General features: G+C 40.7%; 1 long non-coding RNA gene across 1 annotated transcript; it reads right to left on the bottom strand.

Moving 5' to 3' along the window:
- Positions 1 to 168: 168 nt before the first annotated feature.
- Positions 169 to 3,117, bottom strand: LOC113564527. The gene is made up of 3 exons (XR_003408070.1): positions 2,838 to 3,117; positions 1,080 to 1,244; positions 169 to 239 (listed from the first exon to the last, which is right to left on the bottom strand). It is a non-coding gene; the product is annotated as an uncharacterized LOC113564527 (long non-coding RNA).
- Between the last annotated feature and the right edge of the window lie 18,620 nt (positions 3,118 to 21,737).

The following is a 21,737-nucleotide window of genomic DNA, read 5'->3' as shown; positions in this document are numbered from 1 at the left end:
TACCTTCGACCATTCACTGCAAGTAAGAGACTTCAATCAAAGGAAGTTAAATTATCAATAGCAATATTGACCGCCAGACACGCAGCTGTGTAATATAATATAATTCTTTATCTTTTTGCTATTCTCCAGCACCTTTGATAACTGCGCCCTCCTCCATGGAAGTCCTTTTGCAGACAATTTTCCTATCCGCTCTTTTTCGCTCCTTTCGATGGTCATCTTTGATGTATAAATGTGCTCCTCTTTATAGAAATGCATATATAAGATAGGAGGATAGAATAGCGTGTCAGTCGCATGTTGATTTTTGGCAACATGCAGGCGTATTTATTTATCCTTTGGCATAACATTTTTATTGCATTCTAAAGCAAACAAATGACAATAAAAGCTTTTACGTATATTCCTCCGAAAGAAAAGCGCGGGAGTGGGCATTAAAATGACACCAGAGTGCTTCCAAAGGAAAAATGAAAACGAGAAAAAACTGTTATAAGGTCCAGGCGAGAGGGGGAGGTGCTCAGGAGGCGATGACAGGATATAATCCTCAACATTCAAAGTCAGTTCCCTCACACTTGCTGTTCACTCTATTATAATAGATTGTTTTTGATCACTCTAGTTTAATTCGATGGAATTCTATGGAATGTAAATGCTCGTTGGCATAAAGAGGTATTGCATTCTGAAAAAATAGATTACTCCAGTTTGAAATATTTTTTTTCAATATGTATTCCATACATATTCAGTTGAAATATTTAAAAATATAAAACATCTTTGCTTTACTTTATTTAAAAATATGAAACATCTTTGCTTTACACATATGATTCACTTATATTTTGATGAACCCTTTTCCAAAATGCTCTATTTACTAGAGCATATCAAGTTCGTGGGTTTCCCTGAACTCGTTTAATTTGTATCTGCGTCCTTAGCGCTTTTGGACTCGTTTCCATTTCATTCGAGTCTTCGGCTCTGGGCCACACATTCCATTGCATTTATTGACCAAGGAAATATTTTATTACTTTACGCTTGGCAAATATTAGTTGCCCATCGTCAATGGAGTGAATCCCCACCAATTTTTTGGGAGAAGGACTTACATGAAATTTGTTGTCATTGACGCAGGCAGCAAAATGAAACGATGATGCTGTCCCTGTCCCTGTCCTGTCTTGGCTAATATATCCGGCCTGGTTTCATCCCCCCGTTGCCGTCGTCAAACTCTCTCACTTTGATTTCTTGGCAATGCTTTTTTACACACTCGCACACTAAAAAAAATGACATATTTCAGATTTGAATAAGGTTATCACAAACTGAATTTGGCCTATGGAAAATAGTCGTTGGAAACAAAAAAAATGCGTTTCAAAATTAAAGGTACATATGTATTATAAAATATTGTACTAAAATCAGAAATCAGGGATTTACAGAACAACATTTTCCGTTTGTTCGTCCGTATGAACGTTTCGACCACGCCCAAGCTAACGCCCACAAGCCGCAAAAGCTGTCACGCCCACAATTTCGAAAATTTTTTGGAATTTACTGTTATTTTTGCAAGTTTCGTTTGATGCGGCAAGTAAATGGTCTCTTATAGTCTAGAAAATATCTCTTGTTATTGACTATATCTGTTAAAACTATAAAACTTGCCTCTTCGTCTCTTTGTAGCATAAAGTTTATGTTATTTGAAAACTACTTCTTTAGGTTTTCAAAATATTGACAACAAAACAGGAAAACAAAGTACTAGATGTTTTAAAATTTTGAATAATAGGAAATAGGAAACATGTTTACTATTGCAAGTCGTCCTCAATCTTCTGGCATTCAAGGTTGCTTTGAGTTTTTTGTTCGGTGTACATTTTTTCTGATTTTTTAGGACTCGACGAACTTTGGCAAATATTTTGGTCATAGCCGAGATTTGCGTGCCTTGCCAATGGTTTTGTTTGTTCTGCTGTGTCCAGTCATCCGCCCCTCCCCGCGCCCCTTTTCGTCTTCCCTCTCGCTCCCCCTGGAAGGTCTCTCCTCTCGCTCACTCGCCAGCCGAATGTGGGTAATTCGGTCATGAATATGCGAACAATTTCAGCCATTGTCCGAGGAGCATTTTTTGGGTGCGCATATTTGTCGCAAATGGACTACATTACAACATTACAGTTATCTTTGGATATGTGCTAGTGTGTGTGCATGGCACATAATATCTCATAGAGGACATTAAGGCCCAAAAGTCGAAATAAGGAGGGCCAGAAAAATATCCCATAAAATATGCGTCATTTGGAGTGGACTTCGAAAAGGTTCAGAAATTCCTTATTTTTGAACATTTATCACATATTAGTTTCGCTTCATTTCGGAAAAAAAATAGATGAGTGCCATACATACATATATGACTAATTCTTGTTATTCAGATGTTAGGCATTTATATTAATTTAAATTAATTAGATTGCTGTTCCGCCTCAAATAAAATCCTACAAACTGCACCGCACGTCCCCTTAAATTTTAGGAACAATTGAAGTCCACCCTGGGGCACTTTCATGAATGTTTTGTGTGCATAAACAAACAAACAAAGGCCGCATAACATTAAAATGTAACACAAAAAGCCACAACAACAGCAGCAATAACCACGGCTCATGTTTTGTGTTGTGTGATTAAAATTAAAATAAGCGGCGACATGTTGAACTTGAAAAATTCGTTCTGTGTTGCTTATGACAACAACTGCAAATATATGTATACATATGTATGTAACATATGTACATATATGTAATAATAAGAAAAGCTACGAATTCGAGCCGAATCTTAAAGTACACTATGAAATCTTTCCGAAAATGTTAAGTGATGTATTACCTAATGTGTTTAATAGCCACCTAGTGGATACTTACCCTCTTAAATTTGGACATTTCAGTTCCACAAAAAAATAGGGTACCACATTAACAAATCTCTCGTATAGGGTATCAAGTGAAAGGCACTCGGCACAGAATGCAGGCAGCAGAGAGTGCGAGGGAGTGGGAGACACTATGTGCGGGATGGAACCCTAATAGCTTTACTAATGACCGAATAACTCATTTGGATTAGAAAAATCTCTGTCCCATAAACGATTCCCAACTAAAATCATTGCGCTGCTAACTTTCTTTTAACTGGCGTTTCTGCTGTTTCTTCTTCTTCGCCAGCCGTCTTCTTCTTTTTACTACGGCGTGAGTAAGTGCCGTTAGTGGTAAATATGCAAGGTATGCAGGAGTCTGTTGGGCCTTCCGCGCGTTTTTAACTTTTTTACTTATTAATTCAGTTATACGTACATATGTATGTGAAAGAAAATCGCATGAAGGGATGTACAATTTTTGTTCGAAGATCACTTAAGTAAGACTTAAAGAATGCAGTCTTTCTTAATACATAAATCTGTTGAATAAGTATTAATCTGTTACACCCACAATAAACTATTTTTACATTGCTTCTGCTACATAAGTTAGGGCTGTTTGTATGTTTGTTTGAAGGAGTTGTAAATTAGTGCTTTATTATGTATTATATATATGTATTTTATTATTAGATATTAGATATTATGTATTTTATATATAATGTATGTACATGTCTATGTACATAGGTTGCTTATGCTAGTTATTTCTTCTTCTTCAATTCAGCGCTATCTAAAGTTGTACGGTATTCGTAGGCTTGCACTTGCTGCCAACAAAACAAACACGCACACACTCGCGCACGTGCGAGCGCGACAAAAAATCAAAACAACAAAATCCACGCTGGAAACAGCTGCTTTGGCTTGGCATTGAAATCGAGTATGTGCGACGGGGATGGCGGGGTAAGATAGGACGGCAGTGCGGCAGAGAGGGGAAGAGCGAGATGATGCGATGCGGGCACGAAGGCCAATTTGCCGAAGATGCCCGAGTCCCCATGAACCGTTGGACGTGGAGCCGAACCGGTTTTTGGCGCTACATTGGCGCTGCGTTGGCGCTCAGTGCAAAACGAAGCACTGAAGGTGTCAGTTGGGCTCCCGACGGTTTAACTTTTAGCTCCCACAGCGAACGCAGTTCTCAGCGATTTTGACGCAAATTATAAACGTACGTAAGCCGGTGATTTCACGAAACGCGTTTCGCTTCAAAAGAAAAGGAAAAACCAAAAAATAAACCATTATAAACTAACGAAAAAAAAGAAACTGAAAATAAACCCAAACACACAATTAAAGTGCTAATGATTTGGGATTTTTTCTCGCAACTTAAATATTTTTTTAATTGTGTTGTATTTTTTTTGTTCGTTTGTGTGCCATTAAATCATCTTTTCAGCGAAAAAGTGCTAAAAACAAAGTGAATCCAATCTGTGCCGCCACCGTTGTTGCCATTGTTGTTGTGCTCAATAAAAACTTATTTGCATATAGATTTTTTTCGAGTGTGTGAGATCGTGATCGTGATCGTCATCTCCGCTTTGCCTTTTCTTATTTGATTCTCTCTCTTGCTAATTAGCAATTCGAATGTTGTTTTTGCAGCTCAATTTATTGATTGATTCCAAGTTAAAAAAAATAGTGCCGAGTGCATAGGTAAATTCCGCAAAAGCTTTCAGTTTATATGTTCATTGTTTAGGTTGCCGAATAATGCCATTGAACTTGTTAGGAAAAAGTTTTTAATTTTTTTGTGAAAAATCCGAAATGATCGAAAATAATTTTCGAACGCAAAACATTAATAGTTCAAGGTTTAGAAGACTTGTACACATTAAGGCGAAAACATTTTCTACGCATTAATTAAATCTGGAAAAATGATTTGAAACATATAACACATGATTCAACTATGTTTAATGCTACTACCTTTAAATGCCGATATAGTATGTATGTAATTGCGATGATCAGTGTCGAGTGTTCCACTTTGTCCAGCAATTTCCTCTGAGGTTCTCCGTGTTTCTTTTGTAGGCCGCCGGGTCGTGTAACGTCATCTAATATACATGGCTAATAATCCCTTTTCTTACGCCTTCGAAAGTGAAGGGGGGATGCCGCCCGAAACCACCCACATATCGCGTCTTGTTCGGCGAACTATAAACATTAAATAACAATAATAAACAGCAACAAGAGCCGGGCAGAAAGTTGAAGCAGTTTGTCTAAGTGGCTTGGGGCTTTGTCAAAGCATATAAAATATAATACAATAGAAAGTATATGGAAGCCGCAACAACAAAGTAACGAAAACAACAACAGCAACAGCAACAGCAACAACAATGGCAACGAGTACATCGCAGTTGTTGGCTCCAAAACACGCAACAGTCCGTCAGAATAAAGTCAGCCATGCCCACCGTCGCCGTTTTAGACCCCTTTGCATCCCCCGGAATATATATGTATATATATACATATATGTACATATATATGTGGACCCCTACCCCAACTGTCGTATATATACTCCCCTCCAGTAACATCGCGTGTTCCGGGGGCTCAGCATGAAGGACTCTCGCCGGGGATCAGGGGGCAGCAAAGGGGCTTCAAACAGCGAGGGCTCCAAAGGCTCCCAGTCTCCACTTTACACAGCGGCAAATTCATTAGAGATATACATTAACTTAATATATATTCTAGTTGTCAGCCGTTTTAAGGCCCCCCCCCCCCCCCCCCCCCCCCCCTTCAGTAAAATAAATAACCAAATTGCTGAACTGCAGCCACTTCAGGGATTCAATCCAACTTAGTGAAAAATCATTGCATTTAACTCGCTGAAATGATCCGCCTTCAAAGGGCGAGTTGCCCCATTGCGCTCAGTGTACGCTCAAGTGCCCGTACTTATAAGCCTATACCACATAGAGTACAATTTTTTCTATAACAAAATTTTCTATATTTTTTTCTACATATTTTTTTGTGTTTTATTCTTTATGTTATTTTTTTCGCCACTGCCACCGCTGTGCAACGCTCCCGTTCTCGTTCCCGTTCCCGTTCTCGTTCTCGTTCCCGTTCTGGATCCCGTGCTCCACCCCGCAACCGGAGAGTAGGTCAGGTCAGTATGTGTTACTATTTGGCCATGTGTTACTATTTTGGTCCGGGGTTTCCGGGTGTTCCGGGGGTTCCGGGGGCTTTACTGCCCCCCGCGTCTGCGGCAGGCTTATTAATTTACTGCGACTTTTGTTTCGCTGCATTCTAGCTGGGAAAGTCGGCAAAGTCTTGTGGGTTCCGACAAATCAATCAGGAAAACTTAAGCAAAGCCGCCTGAAATGCGGCAGGAAAACATTTTTGACAATCGTTTGGAATAACGTGTTTATAGCAGATTTTATTGAAAATGTTGATCAATTGGCCAGTAGTGCTATTTTTCCAACGAAAATAGAGTACGCCCCTTACTCTATTTTATAAAAATATAAAGTGTATATATTAAATTTCTCTAAAATTAATTCAACTCTTTTCTGACATTTTTTTGTTTTTTAATTCATGAGTGCGCTGAAAATTCAACAACGAAAACGCAGAACGGTGGTTATTATATTTCAATTTTATTGCGGAGGGAACGTATTCAGTTTCAAGCCAAAGGTTTTATTGGATGAACAACATAGTTGTGTGGCCTCTATATATTATTTAAAACTTGGTAAAGTTGGTGCACAATTTCATTTGAAAGTTGTTTTTCCTATTTGCCAAAAGAATTTAGGTTTACTGCAACAAACACTTTAATACACGTTTCAAACTCTGCAAAAACCTCTTGTATAAGAGGTAAATCTACAGCTCACACAACTAAGTTAGCAATTAACCCATCTATCAAAGTCAAGTCTATAATCTCAAACATCTTAAGACCAAGGCCGAACTCAATTAGTCTTCTACTATCGATCAAAATCAATTAAATGCCCCCATATCAGAGTCGAAAAATGGCCAAAAATTATATCGCTATTATGCAAAACGAGTCGCAAAGTTTGCCTAGGCGGGCAAAACTTTCGCAACAAATAATTTTCATGGGGCTAAGTTATATTCGATTATCCCCCGACCCACAAGCAAATTATTTGCAACTTTTTTGCTTGGCAAAATTTAATTTGTAGGCGAGGACCGTGCATTATTGTGGGGGAATCTCCGAAAGTTTTTGCTGACGCCAACAATTAGCTGCGATTGAAAGTTATGCCCAGAAAACACACCGATGATAATTGTGTCTAAAGGTATTCGAGCTTTAAACGTATTTTAATAATGCAAACCTGCAAAAAGTGCTGCAAAATGTTCTCCGAAAGCCTGGCAAGCCGCAGAAATAGCCAAGGAAATCGGGGAAAATTGGGAAAAACGGGGAAAAGGGCAAGACAAATCGGCTAAGCGCAACGACAACAAAAACTGAAACAAAACAATACTGGAATCGAGAGAAAGGCGAAAAACAAAAGCTCATAGCGCACTTTTGGTTGCTGCGACTGTCAAGCCAAATGCACAGAGACAAAGGCTAAAAGGGGTGCAAAAGCGGTGAAAGAGGGTCCAAGGGGTTTGAGCCATCTGAGGTGGAAATGAGCCATGTTGCACGTCCTGTGTCGAGAGTCGACCGTTAGGTATCCAATTTATTGTCCTATGCTGACACCAAATAATTCGTCCATATTATATATACTTTTTTTTTATATACTTCAAATAACTCTTTAAAAGGCCAAAGAAAATTGAAACCAGTCAGTTTATAGGTCCTTGAGCAGCATTTCCAGAAATCCCTTTATTAGTAGGGATTGGAGTTCAGAGGTTCTTCCGAGATGGGTGCGTTTGTTCAACTATCAGCGAATGTACTCGAATCACCCATTACTGCATTACTGGCCACATTCCGCAGATCCACCGCCACTCGGCGACCTGCTTTTGTTGCCCACTGTGGCAGTGGCATTCGGTGGCACTCGGTGCACTGCGGTCTGTGGGCCAAAAACAAGGTTTGGTAACAATGCTCTCTGCCACATTTTCAAGGTCCCAGAACTGCGGCAGGAGTAAATCATAGGCAGGGACAACGCAGAGCAAAGCAAAGGGCTAAGGACACATCTTGTGGTCGGCTGAACCCGCCTCAAGGCCCCAGGATAAAGCTATGGCAGGAAGCAGGGATCTGCTCCGACCCAAACCAAGCCAAACCAAACCAAACCAAACGAAACGAAGCGAAACGAAACGAAACGAAACTAAATCAAAGCAAAATTCTGGCAAATTAAATAATCAAAAACAATTGTTGGAGAGCTTCTTCGTCGGCGGCGAGGGCAAATTGGATTACGTGTAGATTGGTTAAGATGCCGCAAACACGAAGACAAAGTCAAATACTCGTATATGTATAGAGTATAGTGTAGGACTATGCACAAAGATTTGTGCGCCCCGCATATAACACACGTTTTCAGATAGCAAACTGACCCCAAGGGTTATCGCCATCAGCACAGTCTCCGCGTTTTCAGGTCGTTTCGAAGATCATTAGAATAATATAATCTCGAATATTTTTCTGTTAGTTTTTTCTTCGCGTATTTCCCCACAAGAGAGGCAGGGCGACTTAGCGATTTGCTGTATAATTATAAAAAGTTATACGTAGCTGTCAGTTCTATAGAATTAAGGTGTCCCATAAATACGCCTCAGAAATATGAATGGAAAAGCGTTTTCGTGGCATATAATTCTAATGTTCGAGAAAAGCTCTGCCCGTGTATTAGGGCGAACTATTAATAATCGGATTATTTCCTAAACAACGTAGTAAAATACCCGATGAATTGCTGCATATATTAGGAGGAAGATTACATTTGAATATGGCAAAGGCCATTTTAAATTTCATTTGACCCAAATTACTTGAAACCATTCTGTGACGCTGTTTAAAATTGTAATGTGTTTTCAACCGCATTGAGACCCAATCAAAACGTGTATTAATAAAATTGTATTAAATGTAATTTGATGGCCACTTTGGTGACTGTATTTTTTGTTCCTATGCATTCGATAAATTGATTCGACATTAAATAGCCCTAGGGTAAATAAATATTGCGAATGTACTTTATCTAGCGTTTTATTTCCAGTCGTTTACTAACAGGACAATGCTTGTTTATCATAAGCTATTTGCTTTCAATTTTCCCCACGGGATTATGTTTAAATATTTAATAAACGACACACAGCCGAAAAAGAAATAAATCAAATGCGACGGAGGGTCGTCTAAAGTTGTTTGAGTGATTTGACGCTCGACTTGATTTTGTGGCTCGAAATAAAAAATATGAGGGAGAAGTTTTCAATTTTTGAGTGGCCCCATCCTAATCGCCCCTCACAATCTGCTGTCGATGCCACATTCCGCTCGAGAATCTGTGAAATTGAAGGGCGGCCAAATTAAAATCGAGGGCAGGAAGTGGAAGACAGACAGGAAACAGTCATAGCAATGGCAGAAGTAACTGAATCTGAATCTGAATCTGATTCGGAGTCGGACTCGGACTCGGACTTGGACTCGGAATAGGAATAGGAATAGGAATCGGAATAGGAATCCGAGTTGGATCTGAATCACCAGCACAGCGAGACGGAATGAAATTGAAGTTGTCTGTCTGGCTTTCAGCCTTTGGACTTCTTCCACGATTTCGCCACGATTTGGCCAGCGTTAACCTTGAAATGTTCTCTCTCAGCCACGGTTGCCAACTTTATAAGCGGATGTGACAATTGAATTGTCAGCACCGTACCGTTTTCCCCGATTTCTGAATCCTTGCTCACTTTTCTGGATTCTGGTTTCTGGCTTCTGGCTCCTGGCTTCTGGTTTCGATTTTCGATTTAGGATTTCGGATTCAGCTTCAACTTTGACTGCAGCTCAGCGAAATTTGTCATGTCATCTGCTCACTTCTGAGCCGGATTGGATTGCAGTGCGAAAAAAGTCGATACTTTCTACTGCTAGATTAGACTTGAATACTGTAAAGAATTCAGTGACATTTTGCTGTCACTTCAAAATTGTCATTTCAATAAGCTTACGATTGCTTAGAAGGTCATACAGTATGAGTACAAAAGTTAGACAATGACTTCAAAGTGAACTATCCATGAACTATTCGTTTATATTACTAATTTTTTACAGATGACTATTAGCCATTGTGATAGCCTAAAGTGAAAATGATCCTAAAGGATGCACTTTTCTGATATGCCTATGTGAATGGTTCCCGCCAAACAGAGCCCCGTTTTTCGCTCAGTGCACGACCGCCCACTCGCATTTGCCTTTTTCAATTTGATTCGTTTACAGATATAGCAAACACCATCCAGTAAATAGTAGCAGTAGCAGTTACAGCTCACTCGGACTCAGTGCGATGGACTGTCGATAGTTTTCGCATTAGAAATGACTCGGGGCTACTTGTGGGTTAAGGGGCGACACGGGGACTGGTCGTTGTGGGTTAAGGAAGGGGCTGCGATTGAATAAAGTCGGTGTGTAAGCGCTCAGATAACAGCAGATATTGTGTGTTTGTTGATTTGTTTGCCTTTGTTCTCGTTTGCTTGTCGCTCAAAGGAGAATAAGAATTTTGCAAATATTTAGTTGGAGTTCCATGGCGACTACTATTAAAGGCGATGGAAATATCGTAGCTGGAAATAAGAGGAGGCATGTAGGAGTACTATGTTGTAAAAGTGTGTTGCATGGCATTAATGATTCCCCCAAGCACTTGTGAGTGAAATTGTGAGTAACACATCGGGATGTGTTTATTTTTGCATCTGTGCATCACTCAAGAAAATCCATTGGGGAATCACACCGGAATATCTTGATTATTTATGAAGCTCTTAGGAAAATAGACTGTTGCAATATGCGTGTAAAGACAATACGAGTGTACAAGTAGAGAACTACGACCTACGAACTGTTTTTCATGAGTCATAAAATTTGCCATTTAGTAAACCATTTCGATGTGAACTTAAGCTGCACGAAATCACATAATAAGCACACTTGATATGCGTTTATTGACAGGATAAGGATACAAAACCTATTATGGGATCCATCAGGTCTCGTATAAATTTCTTAAATCTTAGCAACATCTGGAGCTTGAATTTTTGATTAACTTGAAAGCTTTCGCTCAATGCAGTTCAATGTTCTGTGGGATTTGCGCAGCTGGTGGTGTATATGCATTTCTATAAGTGGAGTAATAAATATTTTATTACAACCCCCTGGAAATCTGAGGACTTATGCGAATTTCTCACGAACTGCCGGCGGGTGAAACTTTTTGATTTTTGCACGAAAATTTGCTATTGCAATCCTAGCTCAACCGCAGCCCTTTGCCTCCCACTTTTCGTATGTCGCGGTTTTTGTGGCGCCCTTGAGACAGCCGCTTGCCTTGCCCACCCCCAGCCACCCCCAGCCACCCACTTGTAACCCCACACCCCCCACAGAGTGGGTGGGGCAAATTAAAAGAACATAAAACGCTGCAACAGGAGCAGAGGTTGGAGTGTTGCTATATGTACTATGATGTATGTATGCATACGTACATACCCGTACATACGTCTACATGTGTCTGTCTAGCAAGGATATTGCGGTAATGTTTTCCATAAATATTAAGTCATTTGCCAGCTCGCTTTGCATTCAGCAGGGCATAAATCAAATCAAATCAAGACGAGAGTCAGCACGAGTGAGCGGATTGGTGGGTTGATTGGGCCGGGGACCACACGACGTATGCGTAATAAAGCGCACCCCCGAGGAAGTCACTGCATTCGTCACGTCACTGAAAACTGGAAATTGGTTCCACGCAGAGCGGCAACTTAATTGCACATTAATTACAAACTTCGTTAGCAATGGCAGCGACATTGTAAATTAGTTGGCTTTTTTTACCCCTTTTGTGTTTCAGTATCGCAATTGAATGGCAACTGCTTTGGCTTTTTCGCTGGTTGATCGCATTATGCTTTGTAAAAACTAAGCCAGTATTTGCTAATCTGTTGGCACTCTACTTGTTTTAGCATAATTAAAATTACATTATTGCAAATAGATTTCCCATTTCAGCTTTTCCATTTCAATTTTCCATTTCCAAAACGGAAATTCCCCCAAATAAATCACGTAAATGCAGAAGTATTTGCTAGTCGCTCTGTCACCTAGAACTCTGCCAATTTTTTCACCGATTTTATCCATTGGGCCAATATAATTTTTCATGTATAATTTATGATTTAATTATAAAGAATCGCCAGAGCGGCTGCCTGTGCGCCTCATCACAAAAGAAAGCAATTGAAAAGGCCATTGTGATTTATGTAAATTATGAGCCGAACTTTACCCAACTCAAAAAATGTTTGGATGGTTTGGGGGAATTTCATTTTCGCTCGCTTCTCACACCTTTTCATGGTTTTTATGCTAAAGTTTTTTAAGTGCCTCGTCGTCTGAGTTGCGTTGCCATTGTTGGATAAATCTCTGGGAAATAATAGCGGAATACATGCAAACATTTAAATATACGTATAGATTTTCGTTCACAATTTGTTCAATCAACGGTGACTGAAAGATGAATTCTATTTTTATACATGCGAGTATACACTTCGTGCTCGTCTCCTTTTCAAAAGGGAGCCAAATATGGGGGAAAATACTTCCCTTCCCAAAAAGTGCCCTTTATTCCTTCATTTTTTTGGGTCGCCCATTTACACGTCATTTACACTTTAACAGCTTAGCGCCTATACATGAAAAGGGGGCGGGGCCAACAAATTGATGTCGCTGATGATGCTGATTATACGCGTCTCCTCGCCGGATTCCTTTGGGTTATTAAACTTTATTGTTGTTTGGGATTTTCCACGCCTCACCCCGTCCGTCGCTCGTTTTCCATTTTCCGCCCTGCGGTTTATCAGCTCTGTGGAAATCGCAAATCATTTATTATGAATATACGCAGAATTTGATGTATTTAATATGCCAGGCACAATATTGTATCGATTGAGTGGAAAGATTTCTAAAAACGGCTATTTTTTATATATTTTATAGTATGATTGAATGGATGTACTTACACGGTTCACTGGCTTGCCAGTATGCAACGCATTCGAATTCATAATTTACACTAATTGTTTGCAAAGCCATTAAATATTAATATAGCCATTGCATTATTTGAAATAATTTGTCATAAAAATTAAGCTAAAGCCTAAGCTTAAACAAGACGAGAGAATTTTAATCAGTATACAAAATTTAAGTGATTGTTTTTCGCCTAAACTCCAGTTGGAAAATGAAGTCTGTGAGTCATGGCTTTGTTTGTTTTTTTTCTTTTTATTTTTCTGAATAATTAAAATCGAATTCATTTTGATTTATTTGAATAATATTTGCATTGCCTGCAAAAATAAATGGGCTGGAAAAGTGCTGTTCAAAACTAATGACGTCGCCGATGATTGAGTGAACTTCGAACGAATTTATCATAAATCCACACAGGGAAAAGTTGACAAATGATATATTTTCACAGGCGGGGCAAGAAAATGCACACGTGTGTGGGTCGTCATCGTGTTAAACCACAATTGAGCATAAATTTATATTTAATTATGAATAAATTTTGCAAGCGCATTAAGTTTTGCTTTTTCTCATCGCCAACTCATCGCCAAAGTCCGCCCATGAAAATGGCGAAAACGTTGTAGACCGAACCGAAGTAATACCCTGTAAAGCGATAGTGGCTCATTAGCAGGCGAATAAATTGTGCGGAAATAATGGAAATTAGGCCGAATGCGGAAAACTCACTCCAAGGCATAAATCATATAGCTCCTCCGATTTCTTCCGTAACTCGATTTTTTGGCCTTCAACTCATTCGCGTTTAATTCATTGCCCCATTTGGTCGAGCATGCCCGCTGGCTGTGTTCTGTTTTACATTGGGCCCATACAATGGCCGTAATGATGAGCCCCAAAACTCCCGGCTTTCATTCAGACTCGGACAGTAAATCAAGAGATAAATATTCACCCGCACACAAGCATGGCCGTGCAAACACACAGATACTGTGATGTGCACACTAGGGTGACCAATACGCGAAAATACGAAAACAATTACTTTTAATTGCCGCTAGCTGCTGCAGTTGAGTATAAATCTTGCTCGCTGCCTTGCGCATTGATACTGTAAATATATTTATAATTCCAGTTTTGTATAAAATTTTGCCTTTCATACTAATGATTTGCCCTTCAAATTTCAATTATCTGTTTGCAAAGAAACTTTGTTTTGCATTTCAATAGATTTGTACATTTGTACATTATGTACATTAAAATTGCACAAATTTGTACTCCTATTGAGTGCAATAAGTATTGGCAATGAATAACAGGTTCATTGAATAACTGGCATTGGCTACACCCTACCAAAAAACATATACTCGTATACGCAGTATGAATATCGAGGCATTTCCCTTTGGCGAGTTCACAATTCGTTAAATGCACTGCAAAATTTATTTATGACGCAACAGCAGGCGGCAAATAATAAACGACTTCGTTGAGGTCAGGGGTCGGTTTTCCCGGGGGAGGGGGGAAAGCCGCGACTGCGTCAGCATTTCAACTTTGACATGTAGCGCTGGGCGGAATGAAAAGGGGGCGTGGATCAGATCGGATCGGATCGGATTGGTTTTGGTTTGGAATGGAATGGAATGGGTTGGATTGGATTGGATTGGATTGGATGGGCAGTAGTTGCCGTTTCTCTCACCGGTTCGCATTTAATTGCACATCAAAATGAACTTTAATTTCGTTTTAATTGCTAAACACGATTCGGGTTTGGCTTATTATCCGATTTTGCAATGGCGAACAATGTGTGGAGCAACAATTGTCCGTTGTCCATTAATTACGCATTAGCCTTTGAATACTACATATTTTATTTTTGGTTGTTTTGGTTTTGCGCATAACTCAATGAAATATGACGGCGATCTGTCAAATGATGTGTCAATGTCAAAGTGTCAATGGGAAAGAAAATGTCAAGGGGCTTGGCACGATAAATGTCAAAAACTTGCCTCGAGTGTTTTTGATCCATCAGCTTGTTAGGTTTGATTATTCAATTGCGCATAGGTCGCACTTTGAATAGTACCCCTTTTAGATAGTATCTGCCTGAAAATGAACCACAACTATTTTTGTGTTTGTTGCGACTTAAGAACAATGTTTCTCACACGTTTTAAAGTCTGCCTAAGACCAAATGCAAAGGCTTTTAGTGGGATTGGAGGCATTTTTTGGGGCAGCATTTTGCCAAATTCCAAATCCGCATCCGAATGTCTCCAAACCGAATTTCGGACTGGGAAAATTATGCAAACATTTCGCAAAAGAGGAGAGAGATCAGAGAGAGCGTGGAGAACATATTTTTGTCCCGCAATCGTTCCGTTTGTTGTTGCCGAGGCTTTTAAACAATTTGGCCAGCCAGCATGAATGTGTGTGTGTGTGTGTGTGTGTGCGTGTGTTTACGTATGGAAATGGTGGGAAATGGTAAATGCTAAATGGGGAAAATGTTGGGAAATGGCTGCTGGAAATGGGTGGGGTAGGTTTGTTTTTAGCCACATGACACATGGCGGGCATAAATCTTGCATGCGGCGTATGGCAAATGAATGCGCCAATAACTCAATAAAACAAAAATGACAAAAAAATCATGGCTTAAAAAAAACAATAAAGAAGGGAAACCAACATGGCGCTGCTGATGCTGCATGCAGCTGCCACTTCCGGCGGCCATTGCTGGCTGTCTGGCAATTGACTTCCGTTTTAAATTTTGCACAACTTCCTGCAGATCTGCCCTGCCCATCACCGCCGCTGCCTTTTCAAATTACCACAGAAAAAGTACGAAAACGTTGCAAAACACAGAAATTCGGTTGGCCACACTTGATGGAATGTGGCAGCGAAGGATGCGGAACAGCGAAGGATGCGCAAGTGGCCAACAGGAACGCGTCCTTGACAAAGGTGCCAGCAAATATGACAAAATGGCCGCCAGGCGACTCAATGAGCTCGGGCCAACCAAGTAAACAACAACAAAGCCCTCAGCGGCAAATATGTACAAAAATGTGTGCCACGTAAAATGTTTATACTTCTGGACGCAAGAGGTATCTGGCAAGGGGTATGTGGAACATGGGCAAGATTAGGAGGTGAAAAATCAAACAAAGCCAGTGTCCTCCCACCGACTTCAAAAATATTTACGCTGCATCTTTGACGTATTTTATAAATCAGCACCCGTTCAAGATGGCGGTTCTACTTAAAAATGTATATAATTTGTATATACGAGTAGATGCTGGTGGTCCACTCATATTACTTCAACTATGATATTATTTTCGATCCATAAATACTTGTTTAGATGTTATATTTTCGTAACTACTTTTACAACACTATGAACCGGCTGATACTTGTCTTATTTTAGAGGGTATGCCATATGCGCATTTTCTTTGCATAGTTTTCCTTGTTTTTCTCCTTACTGGATGCGGCAAAAACAAAAGAAAACCACAAGCGAAAACAAAAAAATGCGCGCCAAATGCAAACAATGACAAAACGCCGGCAGAGGCAGAGGCAGCGGCAGCGGCAGAGGCAGAGACAGCGGCAGAGGTCGCCAAGTGTCGACAGACAAACAGTGGGGGAGGGGTTGGAAATTGCAGGGGGTGGGGTTAGGTGGAGTGGCACCCAAAAGTGGCAAAACAAGTCAACGCTGCCACTACCCACCAGCAGCACCCCTTTTCCAAAATGAGGTCGGCGCCATATATTTTTTTGTTTTCGGCTTCGTTCTTTTTTTTTCTATCTCGCTTTGTTGATGCTCTTGTTGTTTTTTAATTTTATTTGCACTCGCTCCACTTGAAATACATTGTGCTGCCATCGCCATCGCCATCGCCAGCGTCACCGCTGACCCCTGACCCCTGCGAAGGAGCTCCGCATTTTGGGCGAACGAGAACGCAAACGAGAACGCAAACGAGAACGCGAACGAGAACGCGAACGAGAACGAGAACGAGAACTGTGTCACCGGCGCGGAGTCGCAGAGATCCTCGAAAAGCCAAAGACAGAAAGACTAATATGCGCTCAGATTTGGTTTCTAATTTTCCCCACACTTCACATTTCACCTCCAAGTCCGGTTTCGGTATCCCAGTTTGAAATGTATAAAAATAAAAGACTATAGCGCGACTTACAGCAATAAGCTGGGCTATTGAATTGATCTGCCACATGAATGTGAGCATTATCCTGCTTGAAGGACTCGCAATGGAGCCACCCACCCACTAAAAAGGCGATAAAAAATGACCGAAATAAGCACGTTTACATTCTTTAGTGGCTGCCAGATGGCCGTAAAAGATATCGCATATGAACTTCCGCCTGAACTTGCTATCCAGATGCACACCATATCCAGATAGACACGGTTAAGGCAGATTTCATTTCATTCTCCACCTGTGAAAGGCCACTTCTAAATGAAATTGCTTGAAACTGGATCCCAGAAATGGCAAAACTTTATGGTGACCCCTTTTGCTGCTGGCTGGGTGAAAAAAAAACACACACACAAAAAAAAAGAAAAAAAAATGGAAAAGTGGGCCAGGCCAGGCAATTGCATCCTGCAGGGCCCCGCCCACCGCCCACCGCCCCTCGCCTTCTGATTTATGCTTTGACCTTTTCCGCAGGCAGGGAAAATTTTTCTCGTTTTGTTCTGCGCTTTTTTCGTGCACTCTTTCCCTTACTCATTTTTAAGCTTAATTAGCGACGTTAGTCGGCAAATGGCATTAGTGGGTTAATTAGGGCCAGACACACACACACACACACACACACATGTATGTGCGGCTATCAATGTGTGTCAACGTATATCTCTTTGGCCTAATGAGTCCCGGAGGACTTGCGGCCGGAAAATGGGTGGCAAGCCTCAAGTCAACACATTTTTCTCGCCTTTTTTCTAGCTCTAATTTGATTTTGATTAATTGAAGTGCCGCTTGACAAAATCCAATTAATTAATCTGATTGAGAGATGGACGAAAACACTCGAGTGCCATCCATCTTGGGAATACAAATTGTTGCCTACCTCAGAGGGCTGCCGCAATTGTTTGCTTTCAAATTTGTTTGATATCAAATAAGTGCCTTTGTTGGGCTTGCATTTTTTTGCGCTATTTAATGATCAAGACTACAGGTAGCAATAAAAAATAGATCTTTAAGGTGTGAAACTAGCATTTACCAATGGCAATCAGTTTCCCAATTGTCTTTTTCTACTCGTTGTTCTTTAATATTGTTTTTTTTTTGTTTTTAATCATTTTATCCCATATATCAATCAAAGGCATAACCTTTCAGCAGATAGAATTGGATTTCAGAAGTTTAATTGCTGAAAACTGTCGCTCAGAATAAAAGCCAATTAATTGACTGACCAAAATAATAATTTCTCTTCTCATTGGGACTGCAAATTTGATTTGAATGCAGATAACACGGCCCAGTGCAGTGTGGCAAATAAATAGATTTCGAATGCAATTTCCGTTTATTTTTGCCCACAAAAATAGACAGCAGACTTGAGCCCACAGCCAGGGCGTAATGAAACGAAAGCTGAGATGATGAAAAAATATCAGAAGGACTTACGCCTGAACAAAAACTGCAATTCATGTGATTACAACGTATAGGCCGTGTGTGGAATGTGGGCCAACACGGCACACAAGGGCGAAAAATTCGCCAGAAATTCGGCAAGAGAATCCATAACAATGCAGTTTATCAAAACAGATGCAGCAAGGACGAAAGGACACAGCCGGTGTGTGTGTGTGTGTGTGCACGTTTTGTGTGTGCGTGCCAGTGGAATTTGGGTTATCCTCCCGGACACAACGACAACTACATTTTGGGGCCACTCTCACCTGTGCTGCTGTGCCAATAAAATTAAAATATTTTCGACATAAATCAAACTCCAAATTGGGCCAAGCGAAAACAAATGAGTTGACAATAAACGACTGTCCAGACACTTGGTCGTACCCTGGAAACGCCGTGGGAATATGAGATTAATGGCCACCATCTGCTTCAGACCGTGCGATAGTTTGCTTCAATTCAGTCGTGCCTTTAAGGAACTGCATGCTTATAAGGCCTTTTCTCGACTAATACTGCTTGCATTAGCACAAAACCCTTTATGTCAACTTCATGTTACTTATACTAATTCTAAGCTCTGTTGAAACTTGAATATTATCGTTATAAACACAAAAAACATCTACGAGTGTACGTAGCTAGATTAAGTTGCTTAATAGCATAAAAACCCTGTATCGCAGTACTGTGCTGCAAATTTGTACTTGCCAATTTAAATGTGTTGTTTATGAAGCATTTTTAAATTTCCACACCAAATGCTGGACATGCGCTGTGTCTTTTTATTTGATCACTGCTTTTCCCAATCAACACAATGGGCAATTTATAGTTGAGCTGGCTGGAAATGCAGCCTGTCTTGCTAGGGAAAAAATTGCATTTCATTGTTGATTTGGATATTTCTCTAATGGTCTTTGGTCTGCCCGAAGTTTGCTGGCGATGCGTGCAACATGCAGTGAAAGAAACTTTTTTCTTCTTTTTTTTTCTTTCACATATATCAACAATCGAAATATATTTCTAAAAAACGGTTTCCTTGCCAGGCGAATGGAATTTGTGCAGGAATATTAGAATATCGTGTTCGTACTTATAGCGCAGTTTCGTCATTACTTTCTAGAACCTCGTGCCCAGTGCTGGCGCTTTTTCGCCCAGTGTAGGCATTAGGTGTGGGCTTGAATGGCCGAGTCTGGTGTCCCAGACACCCTGACAGTTGCTGGCTCGCTGGAAATTGAAAATTGATATGGCATCGCTTGTTGGCTGCACCATTCCGCTCTTCCGCTTTTCCGCTTTTCCCCGATTTCCCACCGATTTCCCCCAATTTTCCACACCTCCCCCCTGTTGGCTGTTATCGTCAGGCGTCTGTGTCGCGTTTTTAAAACATTACCATGCACTTATAGTCGCAGCAGCATCTGAAGCATCAGATGCATCAGCAGCCCTAAACGAGCGCAAATAGTAATGACAATGCCGCACAGTGGGATCAATTGCAGTGCAAGTGCGCACTTTAATGCCATCGAGTGTGTGTGAGTGTAAGATAATCCCTGTGGTGCTTGCGGTTTTGTTCCAGATGCCATATCAAATGTTTGTGAAAGCTGAAAAATTGAACGAAATACTGGACGGGTAACGTGCCTTGCAAACCCGATACAATTGCGGGCTGTCTATGTCAGCAATCGGGTCACACACAAAATGGACTTTCGTTGGCTGATATACAAACAATAATGTGATTCTTTATGTAGTTGCACATCCAGGGCATTGAAGGTGCTTTAACGGGAAGTAAAGCAATAGTAGTTGCTACATTTTAGTGCGTCCCAAAGTGAAATGCAAAATATTTATCGAATTTCATAAGTCTGATTCTCCACCGTACAGTGTTTGCCCGCTATGCGCACTCTAAACGGCAGTTGCAGTTGCAGTTGCAACCCTGCCATCAAACATGTACAACTCCTTCCGTTTCCGCTGTGCATATGTGCGAGTGTGTGTGTGTGTGTGTGTGTGTGTGTGGATGGCGGACTGGCATATGTGTGAGTGGGCCTCCATTTATTTCGCTGGAGTCTGTGTGTAATTTTACTTTTTTCCGACTGCAGCGACTGCTGCTGCTTCATCTGACATGATTTCCGCATGTCGTTTGAGTTTTTCTTGCCGCCGACTTTTCTTCTTCGTTTGCCTGATTTTCTTTTTTTCCGCCCTCTGCTATGGCTCGGTTTTTATGTATGAATGCACAGCTGCGGTCGAAATAATAGAGCAGCATATTTCAAGATCACAGCTCTTATATGCGGCATTGTCTTCGAAATGATTACTGCAAGTGCTAATTTCTTTTTTGGCTCAAAGAGTTCTATTTCACTTCTGATGGGCAACTGAAACGGACAGCTCCTATTATTGCGAGCACTGCTGTGCGAATAAGTTTGACTCTATTTTTTCGGGTGCTCGTGTGCTCAATTTCATACAAAAAACGCCAGTTTATGTTGATGTGTGCATGCTTTTCCTGTCGCGCTGCTGCCGCTGCCATTGATATCGCTGACGAAATTGAGAATTATTATGTTTAAACGTGTGTGGCATCCCCGCCATTCGGGCCTTAGCATTCCCGCACTTTCCCGCACTTTCCCGCGTTTTCCCGGCCTTTCTCCACGACCTTTTCCCGCGACTTTCCTCGCCGAAATTCGCCGGGTGACATGCGAGTTGGCATTGCATGTGCTGCTGCCTTCTGTTGCAGACTTTGCGGCGCTTTCTTCAAATTAGATTGCCTTGTGATGACTTTAATGCAATGCCCACTCACACACACCCGCACAACCGCACACCCGCACACCCGCACACCATACACCCCCACACACATGCAAACAGCGAGCTGTCAGCCTCAGTTAAACCTATACAAACAGGAATGGCAGGCCAGGAAATGGAGTAGATCTTTATTTATTAAATAGAAACTGATGTTTGCTGCAATTTTTCTAAGCTGATTATGTTCTAATAAGGCCAATGTAAAGTGGATTGAGGTTGTAAAGCTTACTCAAGCATAAATTCGCTTTTACAATTTGGGAAAATTTGAGATTGCTATCAATTAATGTTAACACCTACAACTGAACGCATTTTGAGTATCAGGATTACATCTATATATAGAAATGCAGTAGAGTATGGGGAAATTCCATGCTTTAAGTCTTTAAAGTGAAATTGGATCCAGCCCAGGGTATCTGATAGTCGAGTTTTCGTCACACTAGCAATTCCGACAAGCATTGTATGGCTTTTGACGTCATGTCAAGCATAATAATACACTTGCTGACATTAACACACGCAAAACATCAAGTGGTGCCATCCAAGCCCACCTGAAGGAAAATATGTTCTATAGTCTAAGGGAATAAGAACTATAAGAATGTATGAAATCGCTTTGAAAAGGGTGTCATAAGTTGCAAATATAATTCATTAGGTAATCATCTTTGTACATCCTATTTAAAATGTAACTTTTGCTCGTTCTGGGAGTACAGATCTCTTTGATCACACACTC

The sequence above is a fragment of the Drosophila erecta genome, unplaced genomic scaffold (assembly GCF_003286155.1).
Source record: "Drosophila erecta strain 14021-0224.00,06,07 unplaced genomic scaffold, DereRS2 tig00000126-arrow-pilon, whole genome shotgun sequence".
Taxonomy (NCBI): domain Eukaryota; kingdom Metazoa; phylum Arthropoda; class Insecta; order Diptera; family Drosophilidae; genus Drosophila; species Drosophila erecta.
This window is presented reverse-complemented; position numbering and strand designations above follow the sequence as displayed.